The following is a 20,468-nucleotide window of genomic DNA, read 5'->3' on the forward strand; positions in this document are numbered from 1 at the left end:
AGGGCTCTCCGAGGAGATAATACCCCTACTGCTGCTCTACGGGGTCTCCGCATGATCACTATGGCAAAGTGTTTACATGGTTGCTCCTTGAGCTGTTTCCTGGAGGTAGGAGAAGGCAAGGCTAGCTCTCTCCTTCCTATATGATCTAGTCTAGTGCTAATGGATTCCAACCCTTTGCATGGGTGCCCTGGAGGGTTTATATAGGCCTACCCCCCAGGGGTACAATGGTAATCCGGCTAGACGCGGGCCCAGCCGTCAGTCTCTCTGGCCGCCGTCTTATCCGCCGACTCCTGGGGCCCGCTGACTGGTGGGCCCCGCCGACTGGCTCGGTACGGAACCGACAGGTCACGTCCGCCGCGGGCGGGTCTTGCCGGCTGTAGATTACTGTAGCCGTGCTTCTAATGACGTGGGCTCGGTCATGGGGTCGTGGCAACAGCTCCGGCGTCCAGCGGGCGATCACTGTTGCCACTCCCTGTCGCGTCTGGTTAATGGCGCGTGGGGCCCATGGGAGGGGCCGGCCGACTCCTGGGGGCCGACTCCCAACTGGGCCGATTGGTAGTGCTCTCGCCGTCTTCCGTACACCCGCCGGGACCCGTCGTCCCTGGGTCGTACCGGTAGGTCGTCGTGGGCACAGGACTCTGCCCACTGGGGCTGACGTCAGGGCCGGCATGGCAACAGTGTCGCGCAGGGCGGAGATCTCCACGGGTACGGCGTACTGTGGCCACGCCTGCCCTTGGAAAAGGGTGGGAGTGGACCTTACCGTGGCCACTCCCCGTCCCGTCCCTCCTTATGAGGGCATGGGGATTGTTGGCGTCGCGGGCCGACTCTCTGGAAGTCGTCAGTCAGGAGTCGGCTCATCCTGAAGTCGTCCCTGGGACTCGGCCGCGAGTGGGCAGCCGGCCGCCTCGCTGCCGACTCTCAGAAGGCGGCTCTTCGTCCTGGGGCCTCGAGGGGCGCTGTCTGCCTCAATGTCTTGAAAGGTTCTAGGCCTGGGTTAGCCTACCCGTGGCCCATTACTCCGACAGGTTCTAACTAAAGATAAAAAAATTCTTGGTCGTGAACCTATAACGGCGATAAGAAATGGGGTGCCTAGTCCCGGTGCTGGCCTTCTATCCTCCGAACTTCGTTGATGCGGCTGATGACGGGCTTGATACGCTCCTCGAGCGTCGCGAGGTCCACCTCCTCCGGCAAGCTCTCCAGTGCAGCGTCGAAGTCGAGGTCGGGGTTCCATTATGCTACCTTGGTGAGGACCTTGGTCATGGCACCCCGGCAGAGCCTCCGGGCCTCATCGGCCAGAGAGGCCGCCCTGTTCGAGCGGAACTGCTCCAGGGCCCCGAGAACACCCTCGCACTACTAGGGAAAAGCCTATACACAGAATCTTACCAGCAGCGCGTTTAAAATCAGGCGCTGCTGCTAAGTAGCAGTAGCGCGGGTTTTTAACCCTCGCTACTACTAAGTTGATAGCAGTAGCGCTGGTTTTTTACCCTCGCTACTACTAAGCGGTCTCTACCGTGCCCCCCGGGACATGCCATAGTAGTAGCGCGGGTTTTTAACCCTCGCTACTACTAAGTTTATAGCAGTAGCGCTGGTTTTTACCCCTCGCTACTAGTAAGCGGTCTCTACCGTGCCCCTGGGCCATGCCATAGTAGTAGCGAGGGTTATAAACCCGCGCTACTACTAAGTTTTTACCCCTCACTACTACTAAGAGGTCTCAATCGTGCCCCTCCGGGACATGTCATAGTAGTAGCGAGGGGTAAAATCCCTCGCTACTACTAAAGGTCCCATTTTGAAACTCTACCCCCCCCCCCCCCCGGGGCCTTTTTAAACCCCTCCCCCCCCCCCCCCGGGATCGCCTTTTCGGTTTTGTAAAAAGCAAAAGAAAATGATAAAAACTTCAAAAATTAAAATCCTTCGAGATGTAGTTATGTTGCTACATCTACTAGTTAGGAAAATTTAAAAACTTAAATTTGGACATGTTTTGCAAAAAGTGTAGGGAAAATGTAAAACGGCTATAACTTTTGCATACGATGTTAGAAAAAAACGTATAATATATCAAAATGTTTCAAAAATTAAAATCCTTCGAGATGTAGTTATGTTACTACATCTACTAGTTAGGAAAATTTAAAAACTTAAATTTGGACATGTTTTGCAAAAAGTGTAGGGAAAATGTAAAACGGCTATAACTTTTGCATACAATGTCAGAAAAAACGTATAATATATCAAAATGTTTAGCACGAAAATCTGCATACGATGGAGACCGCCTACGGCCTGTTTGCAAATTTTTAGAATCCTCAAATTCTAAAAGGAAAATACTTATGCTCAAATTTCAGTTTTTTTTAATTTTGGTCAAATCTGGTCAAACTGTGGTCAAACTACTTATTCAAGAAGTATTAGTGTTACTAAATAATTATTCAAGAATATTAGTGTTACTAAATAATTATTTCAGTTTTTTGGAATTTTGGTCAAATCTGGTCAAAATGTGGTCAAACTCCTTATTCAAGAAATATTAGTGTTACTAAATAATTATTGTTTTTTAGAACAATAGTTTTAAACTCAAACAGCGAAATTTGTGACTTCATGCTCAAGCTAAACTCCCGGGGGTTAATAGGATTGACATCTTACTATTGTCAGGAAAACAACAAGTGCAGACTTGGAATCGAGGGAGAATAGAACCCGGAAGTTAAGCGTGCTCAGGCTGGAGTAGTGAGAGGATGGGTGACCGTCCAGGAAGTTAGATGATTTGGAATGATGAGGGGTGATTAGAGATTAAATTGAGCAGCTATGAGGGTGATTAGAGATTAGAGGTTAAAATAATTCAGAAATTTGAAAATTCACGCAAAAAATTCGAAAAAAAAATTCCGCGGGTTAGTAGTAGCGCGGGTTTTTACCCACGCTACTACTAACGGACGTAGTAGTAGCGCGGGTGGCACCCGCCCTACTGCTATACGTTAGCTGTAGCGCTGGCCCCCGCGCTGCTAATAGGCCCAAAAACCCCGCTACTGCTAGGCTTTTCCCTAGTAGTGTCGAAGAACCAGGTTAGCCTGGCATTGGGACTCACGCTCGGCTCCGGGACGTACCTCAGGTTTGGCATCCCCATGGTAGCCAGCTGTGTGGTGATCCTTCTGGCGACGCCAGCAAGGCGGTCGATCCAGAGTTTCTCGCCTTTCACAAACTCCTCGTGGTTGGCGGCTTTGTTCTTCCGCAGTTGCCTCTCCTTCTCCAGATTCTTGGTCAGGGTCTCCTCCCGGGCCCTAACCTCCGACAGCGTCCCCTCGAGACCCTCCAGCTTCAGCTTCAGGTCTTTGGATTGAGCCGTTGGCCTTAGAGAGTAGCTCGGCCTTGCCGAGGACTGTGGCCTGCGCGTCAGCCAAAGCGCCTTTGGCCGCGTCCCTCTCCCCCGTCAGCTCCAGGAGCTGCTTCTTCAACCCGTCCCGCTCCACCCCCAGCTTGTTCACCTTGCCAGCATGGACCTCGGCCTGGGCATTGAGTGCCTCCTTGTGCCTCTGCTCTAATTCCTGGGTCCGCTGCATGACAAGCTTCTCGACCTCCTCGTCCTTTTCCACGGAGTGTCGTGGCGAGTTTCTCCTCGCGAGCGGCAAGGTCCTCCTCCTGGGAGTTTAGTGCGGCCTGGTCCTGGCGCCAAGCGGCCTCATCCTTGGCGGCCTGTTGTCTCGCCGCCTCTTGGGCCTTCTTGATATCAGCCTGCTTCATGACAAGCTCCAGCTTGCGCTCGGCCAGCAGATACTGGGCGGCCTTCAGTTCCACACAGGCCTGGCGGAATCGAGCCTGCGCCTCGGAGACGCACCCCTCGAGGTCCTCCTCCGCCTTGTCCACCACCGCCATCCTGGACTTGGCCTTGTCCAGGCGGGCACGGTGAAGCGCCTGGAGCTTATGGAAGTTGGCGCTCGTGCCCTGGAGGAGCCGCTCTTCCTGGGAACCTCCGCCACCGGCGCTCGGTTCGTCGACAACCTCAATCCCGGCGGCGGCAAGCACCTCGTTGTCGAACACCTCCTCCTCGACGGGCGCCCTGGTGCTCGCCGTCCATGGGAGGTGGACGAACAGGTCGTTGCTCACCTTCAGGTACTTGCCTGAGCCAGAGGCGGCGGAGGAGGAAGGATGGTCGTCAACCACCTCCTCCTCGCAGCGGCCTTGCTGGCCTCCCTGGCAGGCCCCTTTCTGGCCTCCTTGGCAGCGGCCTCGCCGGACTCCCCGGCGGGCCCCTTGGTGGCGTCCTCAGCAGCTCCCTTGGCGGCCTCCTCAACGGCGATCTTGTCGGCCTCGGTCGCGGCATCCCAGGAAACCTCCTCAATGACAGTGTCCACATCCTCCCGGCCCGCCGAGGAAGGATCTGGATACCGAGAAGGGGAATGAGGTGAAGTCAAGACCAAAATTCAAAAGAAGAAAAACGAGCGGGGACAGAAGGCAAACAACTCACCCGTGTCAGGCTGGGAAAAAGTGGCCCCCTCCCCACCAACATTCGGTGCCGGGACGGAGCCACCGGCGCCCGGGTTCGCCTCCTCCTCCGTGTACATAGGCTCGGTGATTGTCGCCCTTGTCGGGACGCCCCTTGTCGTGGAATTGTCACGGCAGATGTCCTAGTGTGAGGACTTAGTCATGAGGCCAACACATCTATGTGGTAGCTTGAGAGGGGTTGAGCGGAATCGAGAGACGCAACGCAAGACAAGGGTTTAGACAGCTTCGGGCCCCGGGAAACATCATCCGGTAACAACCCTACGTGCTGTTTGAGGCTATGTCTCATTATGATCATGAGGAAGTCGCCGTAAACCGGCTCTCCCAGTTAACCCTAACCCTTAAGATTGTTTCTTCTTACTTGTCCCTCTTTGGGGAGCCCTACCCCTCCTTATATAAGTTGAAGGGGCGGGTTACATGTAGAGTACAACTCGGACTTAAGACTTAACTATTATGACTTCTCTTCATGGGATTGTAACATCTTGGGCTTCATAACATCTCGGGCATCATAACTCCTGGCAACCCAGTTATCACTGTCTGTCGGGTTATAACTGGTGCCGGTTTAAGATGGTCTGCCGGTTTATGATTGGCTGCTGAGTTATCATCTGACTTAACTCCTGTCTTAACTTTCAGCCGGTTTACCGTCTGGGTTAACTGCCTGTTTTACCTGGTTGTCTTAACTGTCAGCCGGTTTAACAACCTGCTGGTTTACCGTCTGACTTAACACCAACCAGTTTACCACCTTCCTTAACACCTACCGGTTTAACACCTGCCGGTTTACCAAGTCCCAGCCGGGTTATAACTCCGGCCGGATCATACCGCGGGGTATATCCCCGACATTAGCCCCCAGTTTAATTTGGATTTATCCATGTTAAACTGATTTTGATCATCCTTAAGTCCTTGTTACTTCCTTCTTCTATAAAATCCAGGTCCATAGGCCAGCTTCATAATCAATTTGCTGATATTGGTTTGTCACAGAGAAATATTGTGAAGAATAACTCCTTTGACTCAGCTCCCAATGCTAAACAAAAATATTGATCTTTGAAATATTCATCTGATCTTCAGCCGGCTTAAGAATGTAGAACTTAGCCGGTTTAAGGATGTAGAACTTTGTCGGTTTAAGAATCTAGAACTTTGTCGATTTATCATTGTCGGTTTACAAATATTGATGGCACCGGGTCATAATTGTAGTTAACATCAAGCTTGAAAATGTACCTCTTATATGCCTATCACTTGTAGCCCCCAAGTCTTAAGAAGGTAGCACAGCAACAGCTTAAGATTTGCTTCAATATGAATGTCACAAGCTTGAAGAAATCCAGGTTGTTCATCTCAATCACCAGCCAGAACTGAGCATTCCACATATGTAGCCCCCAAGTGTTGGGTTGTCATGCTTGCAGCAACCTGGGACTTGAAATTGCCTTATGCTAATAAAAACTTCAACCAGTGTAGCCCCCAAGGGCCGGCTCAGTAAGATAATATTGAGCTGGGACTTTATATATACTTCATTGCGAATAACATTATATGATGTAACCCCCATCATGGGGCTTGAACCCACGTCCACAAGGTTAAGAGCCTTGTGCTTTACCAACCGAGTAGTGGACCCTTCAATATAATGGATTAAAAGCTTTAATACCTTGAATTGTTGACAGGAGCAATTGGTAGCCCCCAAGGGCCGGCTCATTACGATGTGATGAGTCGGGTCTTCAATAAGGTGAGAAAACAATGACTTTGCATTAGCCCCCAAGTGTCATGATGCATGCTTGCAGCAACATGAGACTTGTGTATTTGATGCAGTCTTAACTTGAATAATGTAGCCCCCAAGTGCCGGGTCGTAAGCCTGCAGCGACTCGGGACTATTCCTTCAATTGTAGAATAAATCATATCCATTGATAATATGATAGCCATTGCGCTAAAGCGACTTTGAAAGCCTTAATCATAATACTGGTTATTGATAACCATAATAAAATCCAGCCATGTTGGGTATTAAAGATTTTGAATAATATAACCTGGTTTGAAAACTGATTCCTGCCATATAAACCGGTATATTCATGCACATATGATACATGCTATGATGATGTAATGATGATGCAACGTATGATGCAATATATGATGATGTATATGTATGATCAAGAGGGTTTAAGCTATGGTTCGGATACGACCAGAGCCCACATGTAGTCATAATTGTGGCATTGCGTCGATCAAGAGGTGTAGCTATGCTTCGAATACAACCAAGCCCCCAAGTAATTTCCCTAGTGCCCTTATGCCTATCAAGAGGTGTAACTATGGTTCGAACCCATAGCCCCCAAGTGATTTCCCTGGTGGCCTTATGCCTATCAAGAGGTGTAGCTATGGTTCGGATACGACCAAGCCCCCAAGTGATTTCCCTGGTGCCCTTATGCTGATCAAGAGGGTATAAGCTATGGTTCGGATACGACCAAGCCCCCAAGTGATTTTCCTGGTGGCTTTAAGCCTATCAAGAGGTGTGACTATGGTTCAAACATAGCCCTCAAGTGATATTGTGAGTTGTGCTCAAGGGATACCCATGTTTGAGTTATGCTGTGCAGCAGACTCTCTTTGGCCCCTTATGATAATATAGGCTTGATAGTCGGATTACCGAAGTAACCAGAGCTGTGCTCTGATGATAATATTGGCTTGATAGCCGGATCAAGAGGTGTAGCTATGGTTCGAATATGACCAAGCCCCCAAGTGATATTGTGAGCTGTGCTCAAGGGGCACTTATGTTTGAGCTGTGCTTTTGCAACAGACTCTCTTTGGTCCCTTTAATTTTTTCTAAGAGCTCGAGCTTTGTGAGAGATAATACTCTTCTTGAACCGGAAATTCTTAGACCGGATATTGAGAGCTTCAAAGCTTTATGGGAGAGAGATGACTCTTCAACCGGATTTTGAACCGGAATCCTTCTTTTTAAACCGGTCGCGGCAATGTAAACCGGCATGGACGGGTAAATTATTCTCCTCGTTGCAAGCCGGTGCAGACACATGAACCGGTGACCCGTTCATCGGGTAATGTGACACGGAGGAAAACGCCGTTGTAGAACGTTACCAGTGCGTGCCCTATCCCCGCAGTAGAATAATAATTTCACCTGTATATAAAAACGGCAATAGGGTAGTGTAATGGTGCTCAGAGGAATGTACTTATAAAATATATAGGAGGGATAACACCGGATTTTGTTTTTGTCGGATGAACGCAGATGATGGTGCCATGTAATACTGAATAATATATGCATATTGAGCTCTGCTGATGTGATGTAGTATAACATCCACGTGACCCTCCCCTTTTTTTTTAAACGAACAGTTGGTCTTTCTGATATAGTATTGCTCTGTATAGCTTTAGTATTTGTAGCACCAGTCATCCATGTATCCTTCCCTCCTTTGTCTTTTTCTTGTCTCACATGAGGTTTGTACATGGATCACTTTGATTGAAAATACCATGCAAGGTCACTCGTGAGCCGTGATACTCCCATGTTGTGACTGCCAAGTACGTGGAGGGGTAACTTGATCGATGTGACGCAGCACCTTTAAACCGGAAAAAAAATAACAGAACGTCATTTGCCTCCCTCTGCTGATACATGTCATCTAGACTCCATGCACTTACTTTCGCTCTCTCCACCTGATTTAGTATAGATGTGTTGAACCCTGGCCGGTTTAGTGTAGCAGAGAGGCACCCACAGTAGCGCCAAGCTGGCCACAACGGAAGGTGAACTGCGTCTGTGGCGGGCCGAAGTAGCTCGCGATCTCGAGGCTAATCTGGAGCGGTTTATAGGAAGGCCACAGCAGCGGGCGAAATGGCAACTCAGAGAAGAGTTGACCCGGCGGGGGAGCTTCAGAGGTGGCTCAGGAAATGGCGTTTTATCTGTAGTGGGCTGCGGCGCTTTCAGCAGAGCAGGGGGCGGCGACTCGGACAAGAGGCGCAGACGCATAGGTACGTGGCAGCGGGTCTGGCTTGAAGCCTCGACGGAGACGGCCACGAGGCCGGACGGTTTGAGGTGCTGCGGTGTGAGTCAAGGCGGAGGTTCGGCGGGTTGAATCGGCGGCGGCGTGGTAAACCAGCAGGTGTCGCAGTCCGGGTCCGACGTGGGCGGTCCGAGGCAGCGGCTGAAACAGCCAGGCCGGCCTGCGGCCGCCCGAGAGGAAGTTTTAACCCGGAGCTGTGGGGTAGACCGGCGGCGGGTCACGGCCTCGGCGGCTCTCCCACTGCAGTCGAGCTGTAAACCGGTGGGCGCGGTAAGAGCCTGCGAGGCCGGAGACAGTCGCGGCAGAAGGGGCGGCCTAAAGCCATGGAGGCGGGGGAGCGAAGGTGATTCGACAACAGTGCGTGGCGGAGGCGGCTCGGAGGAGACCGGCGACTCATGCCGGCATCTTAACTTGGCCTCAGCGAAGGGGAGTGAGTTGCGGGCACAGCGGCAGCTTGCGGAGGATGAAGAACGAGCCGGTCGGTGGCTTGCGAAGGTAGCGCGGCGACTCGGCAGCCCGGCGCGGGCGGAACGACGCAGCACCGCGGAGACGGGTGGTGATGGGACACCGCGACAGCGGCGTGAGATGGTGCAGGGCGCGGAGCCTGGCCGTGGTGAAGGCTGTTGGACTTCAGCCCTCAGGATCGATCACATAAAAATAGACGAACATGCACGCTCAAATTTTTTTACCAAATACACATGTCATACTTTTCTTTTTCCTTTTTTTATTTTCTTCTTTTCTCACGATGTTACATCAAAACTACAGCCATGGTCACGTATATATATACATGCCCTGGCGTCTAAACTAGCTAACCTAGTCGGACACAAAACTAACTCCTAATACTACTCAAATCGGAACACCTAGCCGACCCTAACTACTACTCGTGTATAGACGCAACCTAATCAGCTAGCTAAACTAGCATGGACTCCTATACCATCAGCTCGTACTTGACTCAACTAGGAAACTATCCTATCCTACACGTGCCAGGACTTAACCAGACCTAATAATCAAGATTATTTTTAACAATCTCTCCCTAATCTTGACTGTCATCTCCTCATGCTCACTATGTCTTGATCTTCACTCGCTGGAGATCCATGACTTGACGATCCAAACTCCGATGTACGATCCGGACTACCAGCCCACATGGTCGCATCTATGCATACAACGTGCAAGACTAAACACATCATCAGTCTTTACGTCGTACAACTTAACTGGTCACTGTCCCACTACATGTCGAGCTTGATCTTCAACTGTCATATCCATACACTAAGTATGACCCGCCTGGAAACATGCAGTGCCTCCTTGCTCTGCCATGTTGTGCCACCTCCATTGCTTGGCCGCTGTCTTGCACTCGGTCCGCACCATACTCCTTGTACTTGCTCGCAATAGATCCGCTCTCCACTGCTCGCACACCTCCTCGCTTTACGATGGTTTCACCTACCACCATCCGCCTACGGCATCACACCGAACCCACGCTGGCCGCAATCAAGACGCTCCACAAGGACATGGACATAATTCACGGAACACCATGCACACCGCTTCCACTTCAACAAATCATCACCAAGACGAGCACTTGGACACGACGACGACTCACAGACTCAACGACGACTGACCGTGCAAACTCGCACGACACCTTGACTCATCCGACTCCCCCGGACGATGATCTTGATGAGCTCCAGCACCGCACCTCGGCACCACCTCTCCCATCAATGATCTTCTTCCACAGCCTTGCAGACGACAACCTACCGTCTCCCTCCTTGTCGCTCCGACGAACGACGATCGCTTGTTCCTCCTCTTCGCCGCATCATTCAGCGACTTCATGGTCCGCCCCAAGGCGCTGGTAGATCGCCACCCCGGGGCAAGCGTTCGAACCTGAACCTTGCTCTAGATACCAATTGTTGGACTTCAGCCCTCAGGATCGATCACATAAAAATAGACGAACACGCACGCTCAAAAACTTTTGCCAAAGGAACGTGTGGTACCTTTCTTTTTCCTCTTTTTATTTTCTTCTTTTCTCACGATGTTACATCAAAACTACAGCCATGGTCACGTATATATATACATGCCCTGGCGTCTAAACTAGCTAACCTAGTCGGACACAAAGCTAACTCCTAATACTACTCAAATCGGAACACCTAGCCGACCCTAACTACTACTCGTGTATAGACGCAACCTAATCAGCTAGCTAAACTAGCATGGACTCCTATACCACCAGCTCGTACTTGACTCAACTAGGAAACTATCCTATCCTACACGTGCCAGGACTTAACCAGACCTAATAATCAAGATTATTTCTAACAAAGGCAAGGTCATGGCAGAAGGGTGCGGTGCCGGTGACTCAACCCGGCGGCGGCTCAAAACTTGGATGCCGAGTGGCGGCTCAAAGGTAGGCATATCCCGGTCCGTCTGGGGCTCATCCAGTGGTCTCGTGGCTGAGGCGGACTGTAGCGGAGCAGGCTGCTCGTCGAGGCCAGCGCTGTCGAAGCGGTTCGTCGGCGCCGGAAATAGGTAGGTGATGGCGACCCAGACAGGAGACGAGGCGAGGCCGCGCGGTGATGACCCGGCGGCCGCTCAATCCAGATGATGAAGAGGGGCTCGATGGCGACCGGGTCGTTGTCAAAGAGGCGAGGCGGAACTATCCCCGCATCTTCCAGATCAGACAAGGCTCGCAGGCGGAGGCAAGACCAGCTTTGAGGCGGACGACGGCCACCAGCATCGGTGAAGCGGCGAAGTATAAAGGCGGCTCAGTCAAGCGGAGGTGAAGCAGGTCAATTCTGGCGCCAGCGGCAACTCGGCGGTGGCGGTTTTGAAGCAGAGGCAGCACGAGGGTTATTTCTCTTGTGACGATATACTCCCGGTTTTAGTTTCAGTCGACAAGGCACAGAAGGCGAAACAAAACTGCGGCGACAGGGCGTTTTGTTCAAACCGAGGCGGGTCCTTGCTTGCAGCGCGGTGGTCAAGGCGCGTTGCTGGCCCGGTTTGAGGTGGAGACGCACAACCGCTGCTCTAGGTGAAACCCGCAAGAGGATGATGACTCGGTTTGGCACGTAGCGGCCATTGATCGGCGACAGAGGTAGGATGAAGGCCGTGGCCAGTTGGATCAATCCACGTCTGAATCGTGGCCGCAGTCCGGCTTAGATCAGTTCATTCAGCTGTGTATAGCAATCTTTGTAACCAGTAATATGCTCTGTACGCCTCCACACGTCCTAGTGGATAATGGTATAATAGTTGACAATTTGACTTTGGTCTTCACACATAAAGCAGCAACGGTAGATCAATGCTTGCCTCGGGACTTGATTCCCTTGCGGATGCTGCGTACGGAGTAGCAGTTGCAAGGCGTCGGAAGAGCAAGGATAGCTGCAGCCCTTCGGGATTCTCCACCAGGTAAAACAGATAAAAAGTTGTGAATACGACAACTCGGCAGAACCTGCGGTCGGACGGATCGCCTGAATTTCCAGTCGGGCCGTAGGTAAGAACATGGCAGATGAATCGCCTCCTGCAGAAAACCTCAACCCGGAATAAGCGGATTACCACGGCGCGTAAGGCGGCCGCATAACATATAACTCTAAAACAATCTCAATTTCATATCCGTCGCCGCAGCATACATCGTTCAGTCTTGACTGACGGATTCATCATTGATGTGAATTTTTCCACCACGGCTTTTGTTGAGCCGGGAAATTGCAAACTTCTCGAACCCTAAAAAAGATCCCTTCAAGAACTCAACACCACCGTGCGCGGCCCCACGGTGGGCGCCAACTGTCGTAGAATTGTCACGGCAGATGTCCTAGTGTGAGGACTTAGTCGTGAGGCCAACACATCTATGTGGTAGCTTGAGAAGGGTTGAGCGGAATCGAGAGACGCAACGCAAGACAAGGGTTTAGACAGCTTCGAGCCCCGGAAAACATCATCCGGTAACAACCCTACATGCTGTTTAAGGCTATGTCTCATTATGATCATGAGGAAGTCGCCATAAACCGGCTCTCCCAGTTAACCCTAACCCTTAAGATTTTTTCTTCTTACTTATCCCTCTTTGGGGAGCCCTACCCCTCCTTATATAAGTTGAAGGGGCGGGTTACATGTAGAGTCCAACTCATACTTAAGACTTAACTATTATGACTTCTCTTCATGGGCTTCTTAACATCTTGGGCTTCATAACGTCTCAGGCTTCATAACTCCTGGCAACCCAGTTATCACTGTTTGTCGGGTTATAACTGGTGCCAGTTTAAGATGGTCTGCCGGTTCATTATTGTCTGTTGAGTTATCATCTGACTTAACTCCTGTCTTTATTGTCAGCCGGTTTAACAACCTGTCGGTTTACCGTCTGGGTTAACTGCTTGTTTTACCTGTCTGTCTTAACTGTCAGCCAGTTTACTGTATGACTTAACACCAACCAGTTTACCACCTGCCTTAACACCTGCCGGTTTACCACCTGCCGTAACACCTTCCGGTCTACCAAGTCCCAGCCGGGTTATAACTCCGGCCGGATCATACCGCGGGGTATGTCCCCGACACCCTTCGGGGTGGCGTGGTTGATGGAGGCGGCATGTTGGGGGTGGCCCTCAGTGGCTCCTCCTTTTGCCGTCCTCCTCCTGCAACCACGGCAAGGTCAGCATCAAAAGATCATGCCCCAGCACAAGTTGATGGGGAGCGAGTGATGAACGCACGCTAGGGGCTGTGCCGGGGGCTGCTATACGGGCTGCTCTCCACCACCAGCAGCGTACTCGAGGAGATCGCCGGGGGCTAGCCGCCCATCGAGGCCCTGGCCCTCTTCGCCACCCTATGGGCCAGCGTCTCCATATCCCTGCAAAAATGAAGACAAGTCAAGAAAAGCGGCACGGTCTGAGGGGACGGAGATGACAAAAGACAAGATACTTACTCATCCTCCGCCTCCTCTTCTGTTGCCTTCCTCTTCCTCCTCGGGCTAAGGGACCCGAAGTCGAAGACGACCTATGAGTCGTCGTCCGCGGGAGGAGGGGAAGCAGGTGGAGTCCGAGGACACTTGGACGAAGAAGAGGCAGTCACTTTCTTCTTCGCCACCGCAGCCTTCACCGCCTTCCTCGCCGCCGCGGCCCTCGTCTGGCACACAGATGCCTCCTAGGCTTGTTGCGATTGCGCGGCCCTGCCGGGCCAGACCGGCTCGCCAGATCTGGCCCGCCGCAGGACACGCCCTCTCCCCGTGGTTGGGGGCTCGACAGCCTTGCCCTCCTCCTCGAACGACTCATCGACCACATCTTCAATGAGACGGGCCCCGGTGCCGGTGCTGCTGGCATCCCCGCGGATTCCGCCCACTGGGCGAGCTCCCTCTCCTCCGCGGCCGCCGCGGCCTCGTCCTCCACGCCGCCAGCGCTGCCGGCCTCCTTGGCGAGCTCCCCCTCCACCGCCCTGGCGGCGATATAGTCCAGCTCTGCTTGGGTGGTGTCCTGGATGAGCAGCGGCTCATCACGGATGTACTTCTCCGACAAGGTGTCGAAGAACTCCTGCACCTGATCCTCCTCCGGCTCGGACCAATTCGGGTCAAGGCCATGCGCATTGAAGTCCTGCATCATGGCGATGATATCAGTTTGGCGAGAGTTGTTGCTCAGCGAGACCACCCGCGCCGGCAACCCAAAAAGGGGCCCCTTGCCAACCTTGCCGACCTTCGCGGCCTTGCCAGTCCTCTCGGCCCTACCGTCGCAGTTCACGTCGAGCTGCAAAAGCCGCTGGCAGAAGTGGGCATGCCACATCACCGTGAAGTTATGGTTCAAGCCGGGGCGAAGCCTCATGATGTCAGCCGCATTCCTGAAAAGCCAGGCTGGCCTCCCCTTGTTGTGTAGTGGAACGATTCCGCGGTGGATGAAATCCGCCCCAATCATCTCCAGGGTGCACTACAAAAAATACACTTCCGTGATGATACGTGTTTGTCACAGTAGGCCATGTTTTCTGTCATGCATGTACATCCATGACAAATTTATGACAGAATCAAGATAGTCATACCTGTGCTGTCATAGAAGTGTTCCATGACATTACCAAAATTATCATCATGGAAGTTTCCACTTCCATGACGATAAATCGCGTGTCACAGAAGTGCTTTCGTCAAGGGTGACCGACACATGGCATCCACCATAACGGAACGCCATTAAGCTATTGGGTCAGGTTTTGGATCCGATAACCCATTAACAGCCCGGACCAATGGGGATTTTCCACGTGTAAAATTCTGATTGGCTGATGGAAACACGTGTCAGCTCCACGTTGGCACAGGTGTCACTCATCCAATGGCCGAGATGTGCCTATGATATGTTGACACGTGGACCGGCCCAAAGGTGGCCCATAAAGTTTAAATGGGCCAGCACAACTAAAGGCCCACAAGATTTTGCGGTCCATAATGGGCCAGCCCAGCAATAGGCCCACGAGATTTTGCGTATCATAATGGGCCGACCCAGCTAAAGGCCCACGAGATTTTGCGGGACATAATGGGCCAGCCCAGCTAAAGGCCCGCGAGATTTTGCGGACCATAATGGGCCGGCCCAGCTAAAGGCCCAACATTCTCAGTTAAGGCCCGTACGGCTAGTGTGAAATCGGCCCGTCAACGGCCTGTCCTAAACTTGTCATCATCGCGGCCCATGGTCACTTCTGGCCCATTAATAGTCCGCTAAGTGTATGGGCCGAATTACGGCCCAGTGTATTTCCGGCCTGTTAAAGGTCCTGCATCATTTGGGCCCATTTACAGGCCATTGAAACTTTCGACCAATAAACGACCGTGAAGGATTTGGGTCCTATTCGGCCATGTCTGCCATTCGGCCTGTTAGAGGCCCACTATAGATTTGGTCCACTTTCGGCCTGTTGTGATTTTCGACCTGTTAACGTCGGACAAAATCCATGGGCCATATGTGGCCCAACGTCACATCAGGCCCATTAACGGCCCATATAAAAATGATGATAATCTAGCCCGACCAAACTTCTGGCCTGTTAAAGGCCCGTGTATTAGGTCGGCGCATTTACGGCCCGTCCGAATTTTGGCCTGTGAAAGATCTGCATCGTAAATGGGCCCAATCTCACTTTTGGTCTTTTAAAGGCCCATGTTTTTTATGGGCTCGAGATATTTACACCTATAAACGGCCTATTGTTACTGAGGGCCCAAATTATGTTTAGGCCTGTTAAAGGCCCACTATGGGCATAGGCCTACCAGAAAATATGAAATCTTATGCTGATTTAGGCCCAGATATTTTTAGTGGGCTACATGCAAATTTCGGCCCATAATCGTTTTTAGCCCAATTGAAATGGGCCCGAAGAATGTTGGCATGTTGGGCTCCTACGAAGCTTTCGACCGAATACATTACTAAGATAAACCTACACTATACAAAAATAGCGTCGTAATTATTGCAGCCTTTGGCAGCATCATAAATGATGTATCACAACAAAAGTCCTGTTGGCATAAAGTTTACAGTCCTTGCAGATAAAAGCACCATAAGATGTATAGAAGCACAAATCATTTGACCTGAGTGCTAATGTTTCAGGCTATAGAATCTGATGGAGCAGCACGATCTTCACCTCTTTTCCGCCATTGCTCTTGAACAACTAAGCGAATTTCTGATAGTCTGGTTTCAAAACCATTCATATGTTGACGACATTTGTCAACCAATATTCTTGTTTCCAAAACGACATCCATTAGGGATTGGACTTGTGTCTAGAGAACAGATATATCACTCTGTCTAGCAGGAAGATTTTGTTCAGTAGGCGATTTGGACGAGGTTACCTTGACAACCAACCCAGAATTATGCAGGAAGGTGCTTTTTTGCACTGTTAGTGGAGAGATACTGGCGCACTGCAGCAAGAGGTGACATTGTGCCTGTGGTAGCCTCGTCACCTTCAGGTGGTTGTGGTTGTTCAATCATTTTTTTCATAGCTTCCTAAAAGGTTGAAATTGTAGATTAGTGTAGCAGATAAGTTACTAATGAGACAAAAACAAACAAAGTAGGTTACACGTTTATACATAACTTATTTTGGTGAACTACTGTAATAAATTAGCATGTATTGTAGTGCCAACTACATAATAAAATCACTTTCAGAACATATGTCCATGTAGCATGCCTACTATATTGTCTATTTCCTCACATTCGTTGACATCTAAGGATAAAGAGGCATGGTTTAAAGTAGGATGAACATAGTATGACATCATTCATATCATGGGCAAACAGATATAAAACAAACAGGCTATTTTATCATTGTGTGCGCACGTGAACATAACAACTAGAATACAGATCAAGACCAAAAGAATATCCTTCATATGTTTTAAACCATGTAAGGTGAAATGATACGTTAAGACAACTGTGTATAAAAGTGAACAGAGTAAGTGACATTGGCTGCAAACCAAGTAGTTAAATGAACACATCACAGTACCGATCAGTTCAAAGGCAGGAGGAGTGAGGACTTACAACAGCGGCTTGAACTGGTGTGCTCATGCCCTTCATCTTGCTGGTGTGGCAATCCTTGAAGATTTGCACTGCATTCGATTCAGGTTCTTTTTGGTCTGCACAGGCTTTCCTCTGTATTTGGAACAAGTCAATATAGATACGATAATATGGCACAGAAAAAAGAAGGAAGTAGCAGCTATTTACAAGAGCCTCGAAGTGTGCAATATAGTTACGAGATCTTGTTGTCTGTTGGAATTTCACTTTAGAATGGTTGGTCTTGTTCTTCAAACAGTTAGCCTAGAAGAAGATACACTTGTAAGGCACATACATAAATACAAGTTCAATATGTGGTCTGATCAAATACATATAGCCTACCTGATACTTTGGATCAGACCAGTGTTTAACGAGGGTTGTCCAGTCTTCATCTGTAATATATTCCACTGGAGATGTTTGGGCGATTTCATTGTTAGCCTTCCCTTCAAAGTGAGATTTTCCAAGGTGGTACCGATATTGTCGCAGAGCAGACTGAAAAACATGAGTGCATGCTTGTTTAGTTGCATCATCTTTCGGATCCAACTCGAACCTCATCTGTTGAAAAAAGAATATGAGTCTTATTAGGAGGAAGCTAGAAAGTATGGGACAAAGCAAGACAATATTACTAATTGCGATGAATAACATTACTTACGGATAAATGGTCAAGGAAGGTGTTAAACTGGGTATTGTCTTTATCATTCCTGTACTGGATCCACGTTGGGAGGATACGTGCATGACACCTAACGGCAATAGCTGCCTCTGATACTAACTTGGCTGACTCTGCAGCATCACGTGGCCTTTTTAAACCTGCCTCAAAATGGATCTTCATTCTTCCTCTTTTAGATTTTGTTAATCTGTCAAGCATTATCCCTGATGTCTGTTTCCGCTTGGGTCGTGGTGCTAGTTCAACAACGAATATGGAAAGTGTTAGTGTACATCAAACTGTGAGAGTACATATAAAGGAGCATGCAACTGCAACTTGACTCGGTCAGGTACCGTCTTTGGTGTTGCTGCTCATGAGGTTCATCTGATCTTGCCAAGTCCTATTGTGTCGGCAGTGCTTCGAAGGTAGTGTTAGGTGTGAAGGCAGCTTGGGAACTAGCCAGTTCCGGAGCAAACAAACAAGTAACTCGTTCAGATGCTGGTACAGTTGAAGTGGATGTTGCAGCTGGTGGAGCAGGTGATACTGTGTTTGTAGATTTAGCCGGTGGACTTGGACCTTCTACTGCACTATAAGTACCAGCAGAATCTGGACGGCAAATCCTTTTCTGTTTCACTTGACGAGTAACACCACTCCCTACTATATTATTTTCCTTGCTCTTTTTTTACTTTGCCATGTGTCAAGCCATACCCACAACATAAAAGAATAAAATCGCTCTTCAGAACTCATTGATGCATGATACAGACAAGCAATACTTTGATGTAAGACAACCGTATGAGGATGGAATATGTAAGAAAAACAGGATGGCATGACATATTCACAGCTACGATGTGTAAACTAAGCAGAAGGATTTTCAAGAAAATAGAAGTAATGCAAGCTAGACACCATATGAAAGATGCAACCAATATTACTCTGCCAAGTTAAAAGTGTCTTGTCATAAGTGGCAATTCGAAAAATTAGAAGCAGTACAACGTAGAAATCAATGCAAGATGCAACCAATATCAAATTGCCATGTTAAAAGTGTCCAATCATGAGTAACTAATGCGGGATACACAACAGCAGTACTTTGATATAAGAACATGGTATGATAGATAGATGCAGTGTATTCTATACACAGAACGCCATGTCATATGCACATGTATAACGTATGAACTCAGCAGGTGCAATTTAATCAAAATAGAAGAAATACACGCTAGACAACATATGCAACATGAAACCAATTATCACACTGTCAACTTAGAGCAAGCACCTGCGATGGTGGAGTACGGGAGATGAACTCATCATGTAGACTTGGGACTTCAACTTCATTAGCCATAGAAGTGGCAAATCTAGAGAGTCTCTATTTGCATCGGTGCGGAGGACCACCAACATCCCCTAACTTACTCTTTTCCTTCCTATTTTATGATATTGCCTTATGAAGTCAAAACCACAAGAAGATGAATAAAATTAGCTCTGCATAACTGGTTGATGCATGATACAGATGAACACTACTTTGATGTAAGGCAAGCGCAGGATGCGAGGATGGAATATATACAAAAAAGGACAGCGTTTCATATTCACATGTACGATAGGAGGATGGAATATGTATGAAAAAACAATAAGCGGAAAGCATTTCAACAAAATTAGAAGAAATGAAAGCTAGGCACCATATGAACATGCAACCAATATCACTCTATCAGGTAAAAAGTGTCTCGTCGTAAGTGCCATTTCAAGAAATTAGAAAAAGTACAAGCTAGAAGACAATGCAAGATGCAACCTACATCACAGTCCCAAGTTAAATGTGTCTTATGGGTAAGTGATCATTGCAGGTATAAGTTGTAAGCTACGCAGATGCAATTCAACATAATCAGAAGCAATACAAACTAGACATCATACGAAAAACACAACCACATATAACAGTTCCAAGTTAGAGAAAGCACATGTGATGGTGTAGTAAGGGAGATGTGCTCATCGTGTACACGTATGTTCTAGAAACAGGAACACGTGTCATATTCATAGGCATTATGTGTAAAGTAAGCAGATGCAATTCAACAAAGTTAGAAGCAATACAAGCTAGACATCATACGCAAGATGCAACCATATATAATAGTGCCAAGTTAGAGCAAGCACCTGTGATGGTGGAGTAGGGGAGATGTGCTCATCATGTACACGTATGTTCTAGAAACAGGAACACGTGTCATATTCACAGGCATTATGTGTAAAGTAAGCAGATCCTATTCAAAAAATTCAGAAACAATACAAGCTAGACATCATACGCAACATGCAACCACATATAATAGTGCCAAGTTAGAGCAAGCACCTGTGATGGTGGAGTAGGGGAGATTTGCTCATCATCTACACAGCTACGTTGACTGTCTAGCCTTGCGTTGTCTTGTGAATCTTGTTGGGAGGATGGCGGAGTAGAATCTGTAGAGAACCTCCGTTTCAGTTGCTTGGAAGGACCACCATCATCCAATGCCTTGCCAATTTCCTTCAGCTTTATTGATTTTGCATTGTGAGGTCAAACCGACAAAAAAATGAATATAATTCGCACTTCAGAACTCATTCATGCATGATACTGATGAACACTACTCTAATGAAAGGCAAAGTCCTGATACGAGGATGGAATATGTACGAAAAAATGGACGGCTTGACATATTCACACCTATGATGTAGTAACTAAGCAGAAGGCACTTCAACAAATTAGAAGCACTACAAACTAGGCACCATATTAAAGGTGCAATCAATATCACTCTGCCAAGTTAAAACTGTCTCTTCATAGGTGGCATTCATCAAACTAGAAGCAATACATGCTAAAAATCATATTCAAGACGCAAACCAATATCACACTGCCAACTTAAAGGTGTTTCATCATAAGTGACTGATGCAGGATACACAAGAAGAGTAGTTTCATGTAAGAACATGGTGTGATAGACAAATATAGTATGTACCAAAAACAGGAAA

Source organism: Triticum urartu, chromosome 5, assembly GCF_003073215.2.
Source record: "Triticum urartu cultivar G1812 chromosome 5, Tu2.1, whole genome shotgun sequence".
Classification (NCBI taxonomy): Eukaryota; Viridiplantae; Streptophyta; class Magnoliopsida; order Poales; family Poaceae; genus Triticum; species Triticum urartu.